The following is a 21940-nucleotide window of genomic DNA, read 5'->3' on the forward strand; positions in this document are numbered from 1 at the left end:
TGCTGTTAAAAAGGTGATTGTAAAAACATTAGTAACATACAGATGTGGGAAGAAATTACTATTCACAACTTAAATTCAGAAAAGTAGCCTGATTGGGGCTGAATAGGTAAAATAAGTAAGCCCTTACATACAAAGCAGAAGAACTTCTGGAGGATAACAGAGCAGCTGTTGTCAGACACTTCTACCTGTAACACTCTGCACAGACCACTTTCATGGGTGGTAATGAGGAAGGAGATGGGGCCTAAAGCCTTTCTCCATTATCACTTCTTTAATCATTCTGTGACACTTCTCTTTATCCTTTCCAAAACAGAAAAAAAAAAAAAAAATCAAGTCTGTCAGATTCAGGTACATTCAAAGTAAAGACTTGCTCTAGACTGCTGATTTTTCTTTTTTAAGAAAGGATTGTGTATTTTAGACTGCCTTTCCAGTAAGAGGTTATCATGTTGGTTTTAGAGTTTAACCTCTTGCTTCAGTCTAAATTCACAAGTCTGAGCTTGCTCTTTCATGCATTGATAAATAGAAACTTTTTCTATCCTCCATAAAACAACACCTTCTCTCAGATGAGTAAGCTCTATTCAATTGCTAATATTTTATTAACAACACTGATCAAAATTAAATATCCCCACCCCAAAACATGTGCATTTATGGCTTGTTATTTTTAAAAACAAGCCCAGTATAATAAAATAGTCATCAAGCCAATGTGATTGTTTCTTTTACAAATAGTAGGAAACATTTTGAAACAAATGATAATATGTCAACTAATGATATCGGATTATGTATTTTTTAACCTATTTATTATTTTCCATATTGGTTAATTATTATACATAATATATCCTTTCTAGCAGTTTTTCCTATTTGTGGGATTAATAAAAGATGACCTCACAAAACGAAGCACATGTTGCCCATTTTAGGCACTGCATTAACCATATTTCCCAAAGCAATAGTACTGACATCGATATTTACAATCTTTTTCAGAATTAACACCTTCAGTGATTCAGAATGAATATAAATGATAATTACTTCAAGTTAAAGTTTAAGATGACTTATGGATTGGCAAATTTACCAAAACCTTTAGTACCTTTAATTTGTGTTCAAACTCCCACAGCTCATTTTTCTTGTGTGAGATAAAAATCTAAAAGCCTAATAGATATTCATTTCCATTTTTTCTTTGCCCATTCCTTATTTGAAAACAGTTTATCTCTTGATATCATGCATATCTCATTTGTCCACAAATATAAATAAGAGATAAAGGTGCTCACTTCATTTTTTTTTTTTTAGGATGTTTTTACTTAATTATTTTGTCACTACTTTTTCAACCTCTTTGATTTGCCTGTGTTAAAGCCTTTTTTATAATCCATTTCATTTAGCTTTATTCTTGTGTACTATCATGAATTAAAATGATTTCATGAGTGTGGCATGAGTCACCTTGGCCTAATAAATGTTTTATTGAGCAGAGTTCCAGCATTCACAGTCCTGTTTAGAAAATAGTGCTTTTGAGATTAGACACTGAAAGAGAATTTCACCTCTATAGTCCTTTGCTTTTTATTTTGTTCTGTAGTTACTCAGATTAAAAACTCCTGGAACAGTGTTTTTGTTTGTTGGTTGCTTTTTTCCACTGAAAAAAATGTAGGAATATTTTTGAAGTATATTCAAGACAGTTAACTATGTTAACTATGTTAACTCTCTGTCTTCTCTCTCTCTTTCTCTATCTCTATCTCAAACTCATCTCTTTCATTTTTGAAATATTAAATTTTCTTTACCCAGGTCGTTTCTTGGGTGAATTTCTGTAACACTCAAAAGAAAATCTAAACAATTCATTTGACTTGGGGAACTGGTCATCCTTGTCTATAACTGAGATTATAGATTACATAGATGATGGTCCTCTATCTTTTGACTAGAATGATTTTTGATGTCAGAAATATGTAAAATTATGCATCTATACCTATATAGATATAGATAGAGACAGATGAATAAAGAAACAAAGCAATGGGTATTTTGAAACAATGATCAGTCAGTGCATATAATTTTAGAAGAGTAGTTATCAATTAAACCTTCAACTCTTCAAAATGAAAATTTTTAGTTTAGATTGCATAGCTTTAAAATATGGTCCCACCACTCAATATTTATGCTTTTTCTACCAACTAAATTTCTGTGTTTTAGATTTTCTCATCTGTAAATGGGGATATGTGAGTAAACTTGAGATATTCCATCAAATTGCTTAGTATTACAATGCTCAAAATAGTAAATTATTCTCAAGTTAATATTGTTAATATTTTGTCAGGATGGGATGCTGGTCCTTTAAAATCCACATGATCTGCTTTCTTTTTGTGGAGGGTGTGAAGTGGTGGCTAAGCTTTATTTCCAAGAAGAGTAATACATTTTTGACACATTTCAGTTTCAGAATGAGGTTAAGTGTCCTATGTGACCTGAAGGAGAAAAATTATTTAATCTCTTGGGCAACAACATCCCCTGACTGACTGGACTTCCTAGTAGATGTGTTGATAAGGATTATGTCAGTGAATAGGAACTAAGCAGGAACCACTAAGGGGTGGATTAGCAGTGTATGCCATGGCAGAGATAAGTAGCAACACCCAATTCAGCATGTTTGCTTTCTTCCAGATGTGGTTCTCTCTCCCTCTCTCTCATATTCCAAGCTTTTGTGAGGGATAAACAGGAAATATTCATAGCAACTAAATAATTATAAGCATCTGTCCTAAGAAGAGAACACACACACACACACACACACACACACACACACACACACACACACACGTGAAAGGCAAAAATGAAGTGAGCAAGAAAACCAAAAGAATTAAAGCCAAAACACAACCTCACTTCACTTTTTCTCCCTCTTTTCTGAAATATTAAATTCTCTATACTCAGATAAATTCTTAGGTGAGCTTGTACAGCATCTATGTGTGAATCTAAACACTTCAGCTGACGGGGAACTGCTCATCTTCATTCATGACTGAAATTCTAGATTTCTTACATATTTAAAGTCAATAGCTAGGATGAGCCTCTCAATAGAGGCTGGGATAATTTTTAATGTTGGAAATATGTGAAATTAGGGAGTTTTTTTTTTTTTTTTAAAGAGAATTTCTCATCTATCCTCACATAATTTATTCTTTCCTGCTTGTACTTATCCTGAGTGTTTTCAGCTAGGTAAAAAATAATTGGCACCAAGGCTCTGTCCTTATAATTCCTTTTTAATCATGCCCTGTTTCCAACATGAGGACTACTTTAAGACAGCACTCAGGCACAATGAGAGACACAGTTGAGCAGGGGGATTTTCTTTCACCTCTGAAATGATATAATTTAAGCAATTAACATTTGTAACCACTTATAATGTCAGCTCTACTTTTCCAGAAAAGATTTTAGTAGTTTTATTCTAACCACATAAAGACAAATTTGCAGAGTGACCAAAGGTAGACCTGCATATGAAGGCCAATATTGATCAAACTAGCTAAATACACTGCCACTTGGTTTCATTGTCTATGAAAAAGAATTTCATTTTCTTTTAATAATATTGCTTCAGAAATTCAACAGAGATGACATTTGCAAATATCTTTTCTTGAGTCTGGTATTTATCAGGCTGTTTAAATGGAACCTATTATTAATTATGATAGAGTCTATCATCTTATTTTTGAGATGATAAAATAAGTAGCTTAGAGGCTTATAAAGTCTTGCATAAAGAGTCCTAATACTTTAGGTGAAGAATTTCACTGGAATCAAAAAATACTTAATTGTAGAAAAGTAAAAATCACATTAACCGCCCCCCGCCCCCCAAATTTGGGGAAATCCTGAAAATGAATTGAAAAAGATGTGATGCATCCTGGTTACTCAAAAATATTATGGTCATTATTGCTAGAAAGAGGGGGGTCCCCAGCACCATGGGATGGGGAAAAAAAAAAAAAAAAAAACAAGAAAGAGGGGGGTATGAAAAATGGTGAAATGAGACAGACATCATTTTCCTATGTACATGTATGATTATACAAATGGTATGAATCTACATTGTGCACAACCATAGAAAGGAAATGATGTACCCCATTTGTGTACAATGACTCAAAATGCAATCTGTAAAAATAAAAAAAGTAATTTGAATGAGGTGAAAATATGATTTGAAAATATTTACTAATATTGATTACTAGTCCTATTTTTGTTTTGACCTTTGAAATAAACATATTTCAAAGAGTTTGTCATGATTTGATGCATTCATATTTTGGTTTATTAAATATACAATAGCTAGAAGACAAAATGATTTAATAAGATAATATTATTTAATAAGTTTTGACCCAAAGCCAGATTTTAACACATTTTCTCCATCTCTCTGCATGTTCTGAGAGTTGAAATAACCTTTATTCTCATTTGTGAACTATTAGTTTAAAAGTATATACTTATATGCATATGATTACACATGCACACACTTAAAAACAATTTTTGAAATTATACTTTAAAAGAATTTAAAATTTTTTATTATAATCTTTTCATAACTTGATGGTCTTCTAAAAAAATGAAAGTATATTTTCTCAAACCTCCCATGAGATAGACAATTATTTTCCAAAGCTAATTTCAAGCTACTAGATTCTATCCATCCCCTTCTCCATCTTCCACCTATATGCCAGTTTTATTGTATTTCATGCTGTAAGTTTTCCTTATATCTGAAGTGTTTATCATGTTTTAGAATATTTATTAGTATACAAAATTGACAAGCAGTTCCCTTGCTGCTGGGCAGGTCTGCTTTCTCCATAAACTTTCACATGGCTCAATAGAATCACTTGGAGATACACAGGTTTGGGAAAGGATTATGGAAACCTTTACTTCGGAGTCTGTAAATAGGATCAATTTCAAGTACTAAGGAAAACAGGCTTAACTCCAATGCCAATTGCTTTCTATAGAACTGCCAGTCAGTTCTTCCTATTCTCTTCAAGTTTTCTGTTTTATTCATTTGTTTTTTCATCACTGTGACCAAAGACCTGAAAAAAAACAATGTACAGGAGAAAAAGGTTCTTTTGGCAGGTGGTTTCAGAGGCTCACTCTATGGTAGATGGACTCCATACCTCTGGGCCCAAGATCAGGCATCATGGAGGAAGAGCAGGGCAGAGGAAAACTGCTCAGAACATGGCAACAAGGAAGCAGAGAGAGTGCTCCCCTCACAGGGGGAGGATACCGACTCTAGAGGCAGGTCCCCAGTGACGTACTTCCTCCAGTCACATCGTGCTTACCTACAGTTCCTGCCCCATTAATTCATATCATTGTATTAGTTCCCTGAGTAGGTTACAACTCTCATAACCTAATCATTTCAGCATTGAACATTCTTGCATTGTCTCACACATGAGCTTTTGGGGGACACTTCAAATCCAACCATAATATTTTCTAATAATGGAACTTCTTATCTTTCTATTTCCTACTTTTCTAGAGTTCTACGACTCCAAAGAGAGGGTCTCACATCTTTCCAATAGCAATGTCTTGGTTTCTTTATTAATATATTCCATTTATGTTTTTCTAAAAAGTTCCTTAGCTCAGGGATTTGCTCGTATGCTTATTTATCTGCATATTTTCCAAATTGTTTTGGTTTATCATTAGTACTCTTTTCTTCTTTTTTCTTCCTTTTAATTCTCTTGTGAGACACATAGTCTTCCTGGATCTATCCAAAAGACCTCTTAAAATAGTTTGTTAAGGCCCATCTATTAGTTTTTCCAACATTTTGGGCCTCAGGTATCACTAACTCATGTTTCACCTTTTGTAAGCAATGAAGTTTGCTGGAACAATGTCTTTACATAATATTTAACAGATGGGTTGTAGAGTATAGCAGACATCTTAAAATGATTACATATTTTTCCAGACATTTCCAGTAATGCTTGATGGTTACTTTTATTCAGTGGGGACTGAATTTCAGGTATGAAATTAAATACATTATCTTTCCCCTTGTTATGAGGAATTTAAATTTTTGACTATCTGTGACTTTTTGAGTTATATTGATCTTAAGTGATTATTTTATTTATTTTCAATTTTTTATTTGTTCTAATTTGTTGTACATGACAATAGATTGTATTTATACAATTTGGCTGATCATACATTAAATGAGTGTAATCTCTCATTTTTCTAATTATACATATTGTAGGATCACATGAGTCGTATAGTCATATATATATATGAGGTAATAATGTCTATTTCACTCTACTATCTTTCCTACCCCATTCCCCTTCCCCTCCATTCACTTCCCTCTACCTAATATAAAGTAACTCTATTCTTTTCTATCCCTCCCCACTGATTGTGATTTAGCATCTGCATATCAGAGAAAACATTCCACCTTTGGTTTTTTGGGTTTGGCTTATTTCTCGTAGCATGATATTCTCTAACTCCATCCATTTACCAGCAAATGCCATGATTTTATTCTTCTTTAAAGCTGAGTAATATTCTATCACATATATATGTGCACATATATATGTATATATATCACATTTTCTTTTATCAATTCATCTGTTAAAGAGCATTTAGGTTGGTTCAATATTTCAGCTATGGGGAATTGAGCTACTATAAACATTGATTTGGCTGTGTCACTGTGGTATGCTGATTTTATGTCCTTTTGGTATAAACAGGAGTGAGATAGCTGGATCAAATGTTTCCATTCCAAGTTTTCTGAGGAATCTCCATACTGCTTTCCATAATGGTTGCACCATTTTGCATTCCAACTAGCAATGTATGACTGTACTTTTTTCCCCACATCCTTGTCAACATTTATTGTTATTTGTATTCTTGAAAATTACCATTCTGATTGGAGTGAGATAAAATCTTAGAGTCATTTTGATTTGCATTTCTCTAATTCCTAGAGATTTTGAACATTTTCCCATATATTTGTTGATCTATTGTATATATTTTTCTTTGAAGTGTCTGTTCAGTTTCTTAGCTAGTTTATTGATTGGATTATTTGTTTTTTTGGTGCTAAGTGTTTTGAGTTCTTTATATATCCTAGAGATTAATGCTTTATCTGAGGTGCATGTGGTAAAGATTTTCTCCCAATTTGTAGGCTCTCTCTTCACATTATTGTTTCTTTTGCTGAGAAGAAGCTTTTTAGTTTGAGTCCATCCCATTTATTGATTCTTGATTTAACTTTTTGTGCTTTAGGGGTCTTGTTAAGAAAGTCAGATCCTAAGCCAACGTGGTGAAGATTTGTGCCAAATTTTTCTTCTAATAGTCAGAGTCTCTGTTCCAGTGCCTAAGTCTTTGTTCCATTATGAATTGATTTTTGTACATGGTGAGAGATTAGGGTTTAATTTCATTTTGTTACATGTGGCTTTCCATTTTTCCTAGCACCATTTGTTGAATAGGCTATTATTTTTCCAATGAATTTTTTTTCACTTTTGTCTAGTATGAGATACCTGTATTTATGTGGGTCTGTCTCTGTGTCTTCTATTCCACACCATTGGTCTACGTGTCTGTTTTCATGCCATTACAATGATGTTTTTATTACTGTAGCTCTGTTTTATTGTTTGAGGTCTGGTATTGTGATGCCTCCTGCTTCATTTCTCTTACTAAGGATTGTTTTGGTTATTCTTGGTCTCTTATTTTTCCAAATGAATTTCATGATTGCTTTTTCTACTTCTATGAAGAATTTCATTGGGATTTTAATAGGAATTATATTAAAAATGTATAATAAATTTGACTATATTAATTGGTGGTATGACAATAAATTTGACTATATTAATTCTGCCTATCCCGGAGGTCTTTCTATTTTCTAAGGTCTTCAATTTTATTTTATTTTTTTAGTGTTCTGTAGTTTTCATTGTAGAGGTCTTCCACCTCTTTTGTTAGATTGATTTCCAAGTATTTCTTTTTTAGATGATTTTGAATGGAGTAGTGTTCTTTATTTCTCTTTCAGTGGATTCATTACTGATGTATAGGAATGCGTTTGATTTGCGGGTATAGATTTTATATCCCACTACTTTGCTGAATTCATTTATTGGTTCTAGAAGGCTTTTTTGGTGGAATTTTTTGAATCTTCTAAATATGGAATCCTCTCAAAAATTAATTTGAATGTTTTCCAATATTCTATATTTTTCTGAGGGAGCTGGTCTTGGAATGATTTTCTTTCTACTCATATGTTTGTGAGGATTCATCATTTAAACATTCCAGTTCTGATGTATTTATTTTTCATTCTTTATCAACACATAAAATTATGTTAATTGTTTTAGTTTATTTATGAGATATACCCCAACAGCTCAGTGAAGTAATGCAAGAAAATGTAGAGGTGAAATGATCTCTGCACCTAATCAGTGCATTAATTTTCTGATAGGAATTAGTTGGGTGGTAACTACAGGCAGGTAGTGTTTGGCTGGAAGAGATGGATCATTGGGAGTGCACTTTTAGGTATATATTTTTTCTCTAGTGAGGGGAGTCTCTCTCTCTTCTTCCTGGTGGCTACACCCTGATCTGCTTTCCTCCACCACGCTTTTCGGCCATGAAGTTCTGCCACATCGTGGGCCCAGAGTGTTGGAACTGGTATTCTATTGATTGAAACCTCTGAAACTGTGAGCTCCAAATAAACTCTTTCTCCTTAAAGTTGGTTTTGTTAGGTCTTTTGGTTATGGCATACTCTCCAGACCCTCTTATCATCATTTCACTCCATTGATTCCAGGAGATCTATGTTTACTCTATTTTAATTACTTTTTTATTTCCCAGTGATTTATTCTTTAAGATATTGTTATTTACAAACATCTTATTCAATTTCAAATATTTAGTTGTTTCTAGGTATGCTTTTATTGATTTGTAATCTAACACAATTATGGACAGAGAATGTTCTATACATCATTTTATTTCTTTTATGTTCATTAAGAATTGTTCTGTGACTTAACATATGGTGTGCATTTGGGAAGTTTCCACATACACTTCAGAGAAAATGTGTATATGGCAATTTTATGTGAAATATTCTACAACTTTTAATTAGGTTGCATTGGGTGGAAGTATTGTTCAAGTCTTCTGTACACTTACTGATTTTCTGTCTGCTTGATCTATTGATCACTGAAACAGAACTGCTGAAATCTCCAATGGTAACTGTGGATTTGTATATTTCTCCCTTCAGTTCTGTCAGATTTTACTTCTTCATGCATTGTCAAGTTTTGCAATAAAGTTCATATGCATTTAAAATTCTCTAGTACTATTTCTTGTCCAGAAATCACATTATGTGATGTTAGTAGTTCTAGGTCTTTTCTCTCTTCTTCCATTGTGTTGCTTGTAACTTATTTTTCTGCCTATATTTAAAGTGCATGTGTTTTAAACAGCCCATCGCTTGATCTCATCATTTTACCTGATCTCATCTTCTCTCCCTTTGAATCACAATGATTGTATTATTCTTATTTAACACAATTATTTAACTATTGGTTAAATAATTTAGATCTATTACCTATTATCTATTATCTAACTATTGGTTTTCTATATGTTCAATATGTTCTTCATTTTTTTCTTCCTTTATTTTTTTCTCTGTGTGCTTTTGTTAATTAATTTATTTATTTGGTAGTTGCTGTTATTGTTGTTTTCTCTATGATGGAGAAATTAACTGATAATTTCACTATTTAATGATCCATATTATTTTCACTATTGGCTCATGATATATACATCTTTATAGACCACACTATAGTTTGAACTATCTGTAACATATCACAGTTGATACTAATGTATCACTTCATATATAATGTAAGAAATTTGCATTAATATATTCCCACTTGCCTCTTTCTGTTTATTGTTCCTTGTTCTGTTGCACTTATATATGTATTTAAAATGACAGAATAAATTTTTTTTTAAATTTTTGCTTTGGTCAATCAACTGTTTTTAAAAAAGCATGCAAAATATTTTATATTTATCCCCTTTGGATAACTTAACTTTCAGCACTTCTTTTAATATTTATTATATGGAAGTTTTTTATTTAATATTCATTTTATGTATTTTGCTATATACAGACTATTGTTTGACATTTATATTACCTCAATAAATATTTTATTCAATGTTCTTCTGGTTTGCATTTCTCTAAGAAATCTTCCATCTTTGTTTGTAATAGTTCTTTTTACTTTTATTTGTGTTAAGAATGTCTCTTTGTACTACTTCAGCAAGATGTTTTGATGTAATTTTCATTCTGTGTATTTCTCTTTAATTCAGCTTCTTAATCTTTGGGCTTACAGTTTTCAACAAATTTGGAAAAAATCTTAGTCATTATGTTTAAAGGTGAAGGTGAAATATAAAGCTGTTAAACATAATTCAGACATTTTTCTCTCTCAGTCTCCTAAACAAAATTTCCATGAGGGCATCATATCAAAATATTGTAAATAACCTCAGAAAAGCTTTCTAAATTTCTTGAGGATGAATGACATTATCAGTTTCTTCTTTGAATGTTACAGTTTCTCAACAAACATTGTAGGATACAATTTCAATATATGACATTTCTCCATAAACCTGCTAATTGTGAAATGGGGAGGCATATTTTTCATAATATTTCCCTAGAAGTTGCATTCTTTGCAATATTTTATGAATGGACCATGCACATGTAAATCCTTTTACCTTTTATTAAATCCCATCCATTTTGATAAAAATTACTGTTATTGAATTCTGCCACATTTTGTCATAAAGAATATTCTATTTGACTAGTTTCATTAGCTTTGAAAGGAATTTCTTTTACTGCAGACTAAACATTTTAGTGTTATATTCTTAAATTTACAACTACTACAACTACAATGTGAAACTGATACAATATTGTGTAAGACACAATAATATCAAGTGAATTTAAAATAGAATGAAATGAAATGTGTAAATGTACTTAGACATTAATGCAGTTACATATATTAACAACTAAATATGAGGGTATATACACAAATATATGTGTATGCATATATAGAGAGAGAGAGAGAGAAAGTTTGGCATTCAGAGTAAAATTTTTATATTTTTTTTACTTTAATCAAAATTAAGTGCATATATAGTAATATAATTTCTATGAGATTTTATAAATACTTCAGAGTCCTATATTCACTTCTTCTACCATTCCTTTTTCCCAGGAACCATTTTTAATTATTAAGCTGTTTATTTTATACACTGCCATATATTCAAGTAAGGTACTTACTTTTTTGATTTTTTTACCTTCAACTTATAGATGATATCTATAGATTTTTTTTTCTATTATAGAAGATTAGGAGTTAACATCCCATATTCCCTCACATGCACTCTTCAGCATTAATCTTCACAATATTCTTAAATCATGAATGTAATAACTATGCAGCCTTATCCTCCATAGAAAGATATTCTGAGTATTCCTTACAGTATCCTGTGATCACTTTTTATTTCCTTCACAATATTTAGAGGTTTTCTTGCTAATAATTAGCTTGTATTTTAATTTACTTGGTTTTGTATTTCCATACAAAAATTCAGCCTATGACTCATTTTCTAAAGGTTTTTCATAATAGATTAGACAATACTTTTTTCCTAACTTTTAAACAAAATTCTCCTAGAGTCTTCTGATTAATTGAATCTTACCTTGTTGCTTCACAGGTTTGATGCAGAGTTGTCATATAGATATATTTCTTTAATATCATTTTGGGAATTCCTCTTTTTTGTCATCTACATCAATTGTTTCCTGAAATCTGACTTCTTTCTTCTTATCTGTTGCCTTATTATTCTGAGAAAAGTCTCCATTATCTTGTTGACCCAAGGTTAAAAGGTAGCAAAATTTCTGAAACAACACACATGTGAAAATGTCCCTATCTGCCCTCCCCTACAAATGAATAAAGATAGTTTAGTTTGATACAGATGTCTGGAGGGGAAATACCCTTCCCACAGAATATGAAAACCATAACATTTTGGTTTCTATTATTTCTATAACTCTAATACCATGATACTATTCTGATTTATAGATAGTCCTATTTATTTATAGTCCTTTATATGATATTGTACAGTAATTACAGCTTTCCTTTGTCCTCAGTTCTGAAATGTTATGTTGATGATATATCATGTGGATTTTTTTATGTAAATGTATGAGTGCATAGTTTATTATTATATTCTAAAAATGTCTATATCTGAAAAATATACAAGGATGATTATTATTGCTAATATTTTAATTGAAATATTTAGAATAAATTATAGAATCATGTTCAATAGTAATCTATGTATACATAATATATTTTTCCCAATGGTAAAATTTTGCAAAGCAATAGCATAATGTTATGATGAGGATATTGACATTGATAAATTCAGTTAATTTTATGTAGATTTTTTGGGGAGGTACCAGGAATTGAACTCACTTGACCACTGAACCACATCCCCTGCCCTATTTTTTGTATTTTATTTAGAGACAGGGTCTCACTGAAATGCTCAGCACCTTGCTTTTGCTGAGGCTGGCTTTGAACTCAAAATCCTCCTGCCTCAGCCTCCTGAACTGCTGGGATTACAGGCATGTGCCACCACACCCCGCCAATTTTATGTAGATTTTTCCTTATGTTTGTAACTAGTATGTGTAGGCGTATATTTGTATATTCGTGTGTGTGTCATTCTATACAATTCCATCACATGTGTCATTTCATGTATCCATCACCATAGAGAAGACATTGAATAGTCCCATTATTGCAAGTACCTTCTGTGTTTCCCTTTTATAACCACATTAGCTTGTCCTACACCCCTTTCATCCCTAACATTTAACAACTAGAAGTCTTTTCTTCTTATTTCTAAATTTTGTTATTAAAAATGTTATAGAAATGGATCCAAAGGATGGTGTCACCTTAGGTTGTTTGTGTTACTTACCATAATTCCCTGGAGATTTATCTAAGTTGATACATATACCCCCAATTTTTTCTTTTCCTTTTTGAAATTGTTTTATTTGTTCTAATTAGTTATATATGACAGTAGAATACATTTATACACTTTGATGTATTATACATAAATGGGGTATAATTTCTAATTTTTCTGATTGTACATGTAGAATCACATTGATCATACAGTCATATATGTATAGAAGGTAATAATGTCTGTTTCATTCTACTTTCCTTCCTATATCCATATCCCCTCCCCTCTTCTCATCCTCTCTACCTAAAGTACCTCTATTTTTCCCTAACCTCCTTCCCTTATTGTGAGTTAACATCTGCATATCAGAGAGAATATTTGGCCTTTGATTTTTGGGGATTGGCTTGTTTTGCTTAGCATGATATTCACCAGCTCCATCCATTTATCAGCAAATGCAATAATTTCATTATTCTTTAAAGCTGGGTAATATTCCATGGAATATATATACCACATTTTCTTTATCCATTCATCCATTGAAGGGCACCTAGGTTGGTTTCATAGTTTAACTATTGTGAATTGAGCTGCTATAAACATTGACATGGACACTTCACTGTAGTGTGCTGATTTTAAGTTCTTTAGGTGTAAACTGAGGAGTGGGATAGCTGGGTCAAATGGTGGTTCAATTCCAGATTTTTTGAAAAATCTCCATACTGCTTTCCAAGTATGTATGTATCACAGTGTGCATAATCATTCACCTGTTGAAGGATATTTGAATTGTTTCCAGTTTTGGCTATTAATAATAAGGTTACCATGAATAATAGTGCAGTTTTAAAATTTAAATATAAATATTAATTTCTCTAGAATAAATACCTTCGAGTGCATTTGTTGGGTCATATAATAATTACTATGTTATATAAGAAATTGCCAGACTGTCATAGTAATTATAGTAGTTTACATTCCTACTGTCAAATAATGAGTGATTCAATTTTTCTAACTCCTTATCAGCATTTGGCATAATCAAGCTTTTTCATCATTATTATTTTAGCCATTCTGACAAGTGTATATTGATATCCCATTGTGGTCTTCATTTGGATATATTTTAATAGTTAATGATTTTGAATAGCTTTCATATGTGTACTTACTTGGAGTTCTGAAAGGTCTATATAGCTACACACACATTCATGTGTTAATGTCCTTTTCAGAGAATTGTCTTTCTCTAAAGACAAAATAAATTTAGAAATATTATTCTCAGAAATCTGCAGTTTGCCCTGCGGATTGATTGTCTAAGGTTAGGTTCAATCCTAAACTCCGTCTCAGGCTATGACTGTCCCCTTTAGAAATGGATAGAAACTAAGTGAGCCTTCCTCAGCTGAGCATCAGAGGCAGGGTCTTGTTGCTCAGCTCAACAATGGCTCCTGATATTTGCCATGACAGACCTCTGATTTAGCAGAGGTGTGTATTCCTTTGAGAGGAATAACCTGTATCTCGTCAACAATTTTGTGTCTGCATGAGTCGCCTAAAACATCCAAGCACACTCTGTAATGAGGGAGAAGTGTATGGGTTTTTCTAGGCTAAATGGGAGAAGTTTCAGTTTTCCATTGCATCTTTTTTTGTGCGGGTAGGTATCAGGGATCGAATTCAGGAACACTCAACCACTGAGCCACATCCCCAGCCCTATTTTGTATTTTATTTAGAGACAGGGTCTCACTGAGTTGCTTAGCCCCTCACCTTTGCTAAGGCTGGCTTTGATCTCTTGATCCTCCTGCCTCAGCCTCTGGAGCCACTCTGGAACCACAGCGTTCTCTCTAAAACGATTTCTTTACCTTTCATTTCAGCCCTTTTCATACCCTAATGAAGATGCATGAAAGAAAATACTAAGTATAACTTCTGAACTGTATAGTCCTTACAGAGAGGAAGACATCTTGGAATCTTTCTCCATGCCCCAGATCTCAGCTTTCTGTCACTGGTACAAAAGATGATTACATTTCTAGAAGAGCAGCGTATTGAGATTCAGGAATATAATAGTGGGAAAATAATAATTTTCTTTGTTATTATAGGTTACTGGATATCATTATGGGACAAAATTTGTTTCCCTCAAGTCTTAATTCCCTTAGTATCTGTTCTTAAACAGGAAAGTATTGGTTCCAACACTTTATTGATATGCTAGATATTCTGATACATATTTTCAATATAGATAAAGCCAAATTAGACTTATATTGAATCATACACCAAAGTAGTTTCATCTCCTTTCTTTGAATAAAAAAAAAAAAAAACAATATTCCTAATCAACTAAACACTTTAGTTTTAGAAGCAATAAAGTGAGCCAACCTAATTTTTAGTCAGCAGTTTTATGATTGATCTACTTGTATGATTAAAATTATCTAGCCATAAAATGTAATTGTATATAAAGCTATTGAAAGTTTGGTTTCCTCTACCTTAAAAAAGGCCTATTAAAATATAGTGGTGCAGTCAGTCATTCTGGAAAGCAGTATGAAGGTCCTCAGAAAACTTGGAACAGACCCGCCTTTTGATCCAGTTATCTCACTCCTTGGTTAATACCTAAAGGACTTAAAATCAGCACACTACAGTAGCACAGCCACATCAATGTTTACAGCAGCTCGATTCATAATAGCTAGATTGTGGAACCAACCTAGATGCCTTTCAATAGATGAGTGGATAAAGAAACTGTGGTATATATACATCATGGAATATTGTTCAGCCATAAAGAAAAATAAAATTATGACATTTGCAGGTAAATGGATGGAATTAGAGAATATTGGAGAATATCATGCTAAGTGAGATAAGTCAACCCAAATAAACCTAAGGTCAAATGTTTTCTCTGATAAGTGGATGATGATACATAATGGAGGCTGGGGACTAGGGGGTAAGAGAAGAATGGAGGAACTTTGGATTATGGAGAGGGAAATGAGAGGGAGAAATGGGCAGGGTTATGAAAGATGATGGAATGAGACAGACTTCATTACCCTATGTACACATATGATAACACAAATGGTGTGAGTCTACATTGTGTACAACCATAGGAATAAAAAGTTGTACCCCTTTTGTGTACAATTAATCAAAATGCAGTCTGTAAAAATAAAAATAAAATAAAATAAAATATAATTTGGGGGAACAGGACCTGTAAAACTGTGTTGCCCAAAGGTTTTTTATATGGCACAGATATTCATCTGTTTAGAAAACACTCAGAATTCAAACTGGTGATAAATAAGTTCAAAAACAATATATTTATAGGATAGTAAGAAGACAAGGAAGCACTTTCACAATTATAGGCAGAAAACTGGATCCTATAGTAAATCTAGTATGGTATTTTACAAATCACTAATTTATTATGATTGACCTATATGTTTGTGATAGAATTTTATTTTGTTACCCTGAAATAAATATGGTTTTACAGTGGAAATAGTTCTCCATCTAAAACTTAATATTTTATTTTCAAAGACCAGATTGGCTATGGGAGCAAATGCATCCTCATTAGTTATGAGAATAAATTAGTCTTATGAGCTGAAAATGATTCCTTGGCTACTTTAGTGTGTTAGACTTTTGGCCAAAGGATGACTTCAGTAGGTTTGGGAAGCAAACGTTGAGTCAGCTGAAATAACTGGCTTTTACTCACTAGAAATTGCCAAGCTTCAGTGAAATTTGCTGAAATGACTGGACAGTGGTTGACAACTCTCAGAGCTTTCAGAACACAGCAGGTTCTATATCTTATAAATAATGTAAAAAGATTTTTGTTAGAAATAAAGTATGCATATAACTATAATACACACAGAAACACATATATACAAAATATATACCCCTTTCCTATCCCATTAACATATATAGAAGATCATTATGATTAGAAACAATGGAAATCTAAAACAGATGAGCTGGATGATACTATACATATCTTGGAGAAAGTGTTTTTTATTTCTTTAATTTTAATTTTTATTGACATAATTATGCATATTTATGATGTGCATGTATATAATGGTTATATATGCATACATTTATGAAAAAAACAGTGATTAGCATATTCACTGCATCACATATTTATCATTTTCTATGGTGAGAACATTCCAAAATCTTCGAGCTATTTTGGAATATACAAAGTACCATTTTCAAGCATCGTCATTCCTCTGTGCAATTAGAACACTAGTACTTTTTCTTCCTGCTCTCAGGTAACTTTGTACACATTGACCAACCTTTCCCATCACCTACCCCTTGGTGGTCTCACACACCTCAAGTAACCACTCTTCTATTTTCTACTTTCAGTCAGAATTGTTTAGATCTTACACATGAGTGTGATGATAGAGTATTTATCTTTCTATATCTGGCTTATCTATATAACAAAAATGTGTTCTTTTGAAACACTTTTATTCCCTGTGCTTTTTCTATTACAACAGCTTATAGTTGTTTTCTCCCAAGGAAGAAAAATCCAGATAAGCTGATCACTATAGTCTTTGTAGAAAGTCCTATCAGAAAAAGTATTATAGTCCCACATATATCCTATTATATTTAAAGTTATTTGATTATACTATTCTATTTAGATGATTTTCACATTGAAGAACACTTGAAAGTAAAAATTTAAAAATAATGAGATAAGGTTCACATGATAGAAGTTAAAGAATATTCTTCTAAAAATATATTAATAATCCCTGAAAGTATATGCCTAAATGAAGGGTTATTGAAAAGGACAGAACAAGATGTGGAACTTTTCAAAGAGAATATCATTCTAGAAAGAATGGAACCATACTGGTGTTAACAATTACTAGGGAATTTAAGAGTGACCTATGTGACAATATGGTAGCAAGATTAATAAATTATGAATTGTTATTTCCCTCCCTTGCTAGCTACATTTAAAATGCCATGTTACCAATTTACTTTCTATATTTAAAGCACAATATAAATTAATTCTATTTATAGTATGCAAACTATTTTCTTCCTCATCTGTATTTACATCTTCTCTGTTCCACTTGAGTTCACAACATACCAGTTTACTTGCTATATCTAAGCTCTCATGAGTTTCATAAATCCCATTTGATTTTCTTATTTACAATAGAAAAATGCAATCTTGCTAGACAATACACCAACCATATTTTGTACTTACCTTTAAAATATTCAGAAAATTAACTTTAATACATCATTACAAATAAGTTTAAAAGTACCACTTGCTAATATAAAATAGGATCTTTATAGAAGTCATCATATTAACCTAAGAACAAACACTCAAATCCTTCCAAATTTCCAAAGATGAGGTTCTAAGTCATGCACCACGGGATATCTACTTAATAGTGATATTTGTGGATTATAACACAGATGTATGTTTGACTTTATTTGAAACACAAAATAGCTTTACTATGTGTTTGTATTGTTTTGCATACATATCACAAAGGCTTAATTTACTTCACATCTTGACAATCTTTAATGTTGCCCATCGTTTAAGCTTACTTCAGCAGATTCAATGTGGTGTTCATTTAGTTTTAATTTAAATTTCCTACTTATTACATCTTGAAAAGCTTTTCTCATGCTTATTGTCCATTCATGTATTTTATTTTGCTTAGTTTGGGTCCTTGCCCAATCTTAAAATATATTATCTACTTATTTTTTTCTTAACATACTCATAAACAAAAATCAGTAAAACTATAGAAGTTATCTTCAAGTAACGTAATTGACTTTTAGATATCATATGCCAGACTGCAAAAAAATAAACATGCAAACCACGATCTGGAGAAATTCTCTTAGCATATACATGTAACAAAGCTCTTGTGTCCAGAATACACAAGACCTCTTTTAGACCAAGAATAAATTCATGAAGAACTAAATAAAGAAGTTACAGATGATTTTGACAGCCATTTAATCAAATAAGAGAGTTCTAAATTCCATAAAACAACTTAAAAATAAATCTCATGACATCACTTTGAACTAAGAATGACAATCAACATGTTATTTAAAAAAGAAAAATAAACAAACCTAAGGGATAAAATAACGATTGGAAGTGTTGATAGAGGATTATCTTTTTTCCGTCCGTCCTATCAGTGCATTGTATCAGAAAAGTAGAGGAAGTAGCAATAGATTGAACCTGCTTTCCATAGACCACTTGATTATGGTAGTAGACCTAATTCCTTCTTCCCTGAATAAAGTTTTTGATTATTTATTTATTTTTTAATTTTAGCAATTTGGAGGAAGAAGAAAACCTATGAAGGAAATACATGGCACTTCTAAATTGTAACTAAATTTGTAATTAAATCCTCCATGTAATAAAAACATGGAGGATTTATATTGAGCATTGTACATGATCTTACTCTATCACTGTTTTATTTTTAGTATAGTTTATATCTGTATCTTATTTCACATTTATTATTTTACATGTATTTCTATCAAACTGAACATTTAAAGCTTAAAGAAGTAAACTTTTCTCTTCTGTTCATCATTATACTTTCAGCACAGTCTAGTATGTCATATGCTCAATAATAGTTGCCAAAAAATGAATCATATGTATGTATAAATGCCTGAGCATAATACTTTACACATAATTTTAAATAAACACTACTAGTTTTATTATAATATGAAGACTACTTTTTGTTTATAAACTATCACTAATTCAAAAGCACATCCTGTTGTAAAATAAAAATTTTAGATGGAGTGAAAATTTTAATTGACAATGAAAAAAATAAGTCTATGGTGGAAGTTAGAGGTTATTTAGCTAGTTTAACTTGGTTTTAAGTAACTTGTGGAAAAAGTAAAAACTCAGTTATAATCTAAATGACAGTCTTTCCTTAGACATGTTTCCTGTCATAGAACTAAGACCATACCTGAAATGTAAAGTTCATTAGTGAATGTTTCCTAAGTGAGGAATTGCAGATATGCCTATCCATGTACACATGATTAAAGTATGTAACTAAGGACCAAAAGGTAATTTGAGCAGTTATCATGAACTCAAAGTCCTCTTATCCATAGTCATTTTCCTGAAGTTTCTTCTAATTCCACTTTGTCAGTATTTTCAAATTCAAAATATTATTGAAATGGGTTTGAGAAGCCAGACTAATTTGTGTTACTTCACTATAATTTTAGTAATGGAAAGTAAACAAGGACATAGTACCAAACAAAGATCAGAACAACTAAAAAATATCCACAAGTCTCCTATTAGTTTTCTTTTATTGAATGTTTAATCTTGAGTTTAAAAATGACAGTAGGTACTTTTGCTAATTGATATGGCAGAGCCCATAGTGTCATTAATAATATCATGCTAGCAGTCTGTGGCCGTGATCATTAGTACCGATGGATTTCACACTGGTGAGCTCTGACAGCATAAGCCAGATTGTGCCAACATTTCCATTCAGAACCCTGTGTTTCCTATTGAATGTGCAGAGCTGGATGGAATGCAAAAAGAATGTGTCAGCGTTCAGGTTGATACCATTGGGTAATATATCAACTGACAGCTTTTCTGCCCACACTGAAATAGCTCCAGGGGTAGAGAGAGTACACTTAATACCAAAAGCAATTAAGATAACAGACAATTATTTTGTTTTTCTATTTTTTTTCACCTGGATCAAGTTAGAAAGACATGGTAATGAATCCACAATGGCAGTCTGCCTTCCCTCTTTACACTTCGGCAGATTGTGTGCAAGCTTTCCTCAGAAGAGTTGGATTTGGTCGATTTCTGCATTCATAAGAACAGAGTTATCCTGCTGGATTATTTATAACTAGGAGCAATTATAGGTTTTAGAGACACTAGCTACTCATAAAAGGTCTTCCTTGCCTGCTAGATCGTGAGACAATTTCTGAAAAGCTATTTGATTTTTGTATAAGATAGTCATTCAGATAAAATTGTATCTCAGCTTCTCAGTTATTATTATGAAAATCTGCAAATCTCGACCACTCTGCTCCATATTCATTTTATCTATATAAAGCTATATAAATTTTGAAAAAAAATTGTCATTCTAGACGTATATACTAATAATGGGGAGCACAGGCTGCTCTGAGGCATTTTTTTCCCTCTGATGATGTATCCTTATACCTCAGTTGCTATTATTATTATAAATTGGAAATGCTTTGACATGTCACTTTACAATTCATATTAATTTGAGTAGATGGATAAAGAACTACATGAACATTCTGGCTACTGTATAAGGGAGAAGTCTAAATATACAAAGGTGTGTTTTATTTAGTTTACAAAATTAAGATTATGCATTCTTTAAGGCTATCAATGAAACTTATTCTGACTTTTTCTCACTCTAATTTTAGGTATCTCTATTTGAGCAGTAGAATTTCTTCTTTTAAAAAAATCATTTTGTTTTCTATGGTTCTGAAAAATTAATCATTGCACTTAAATAAAGGAAAGTGTGGGTGGGAGGAAGAAGTGTATATGGCCTGTCCAGTTTATCTCACTGAGTCCAATTTCACAAGTCATTAACACTTTGAAGGGGGAAATTAATTTGAATATCTGCCACACTTGGAAAAGGGGGATACAATGTTAGAAAATATTGTTCAGCTGCTATGGAAAGAACCTCTTGATAGAAGATGCATTTATGTTCTTATAAAATGAAGAGATGAATTCCTATTGAGATGTGGGAGATTCTCTGTAAAATCTTTATTATATTAATAATTTCAAATCTATCCTCTTTGTCCTTGAGGAAATATGAAGACAAATTTGAGAAAGCAACACAGGTTTCACAGAACTTTCCAATGAATTCAGCAATAAATAAGAACCTGCATGACCTGTGAATTGAGTTGAGCATAACTAGAGAGACCTATACAGTGACATGAAATCAGTATTAGGATACTAAAATGGAAGTGTGCATCCTTGAGCACATTCCAATGACAGTGAATTTGAATTTTAAATGTTTTCAATCACCTAAGAATAGCAAATGAGGTCTTGGGATTTTCCAAGATGGCCAAATAAAGGTGCCAAGTACTCTGTTCCTCCTCCTCAAAGAAGAATAAAAATAGCGGATAGATAACTGTATTTTGAGATAGGTGACCAACCATGAGAGAACACTGGAACTCATCAATGGAGATCCTGGCATCTTTTAACACTTAAAGACCTGGAACAGCAGCTTAAATAGAGGAGAAAAGTACTCTGGAAACTGATTCCACAGCAGCTCCACAGCTAAAGGTGGGAAGTTCCCCTCTGTAGCAGAAAGGGTGAATGGGAGAGAGTCCCAACAACTACAATATTGCAGATTCT

Source organism: Sciurus vulgaris (genome assembly GCF_902686455.1).
Source record: "Sciurus vulgaris genome assembly, chromosome: 4".
Taxonomy (NCBI): domain Eukaryota; kingdom Metazoa; phylum Chordata; class Mammalia; order Rodentia; family Sciuridae; genus Sciurus; species Sciurus vulgaris.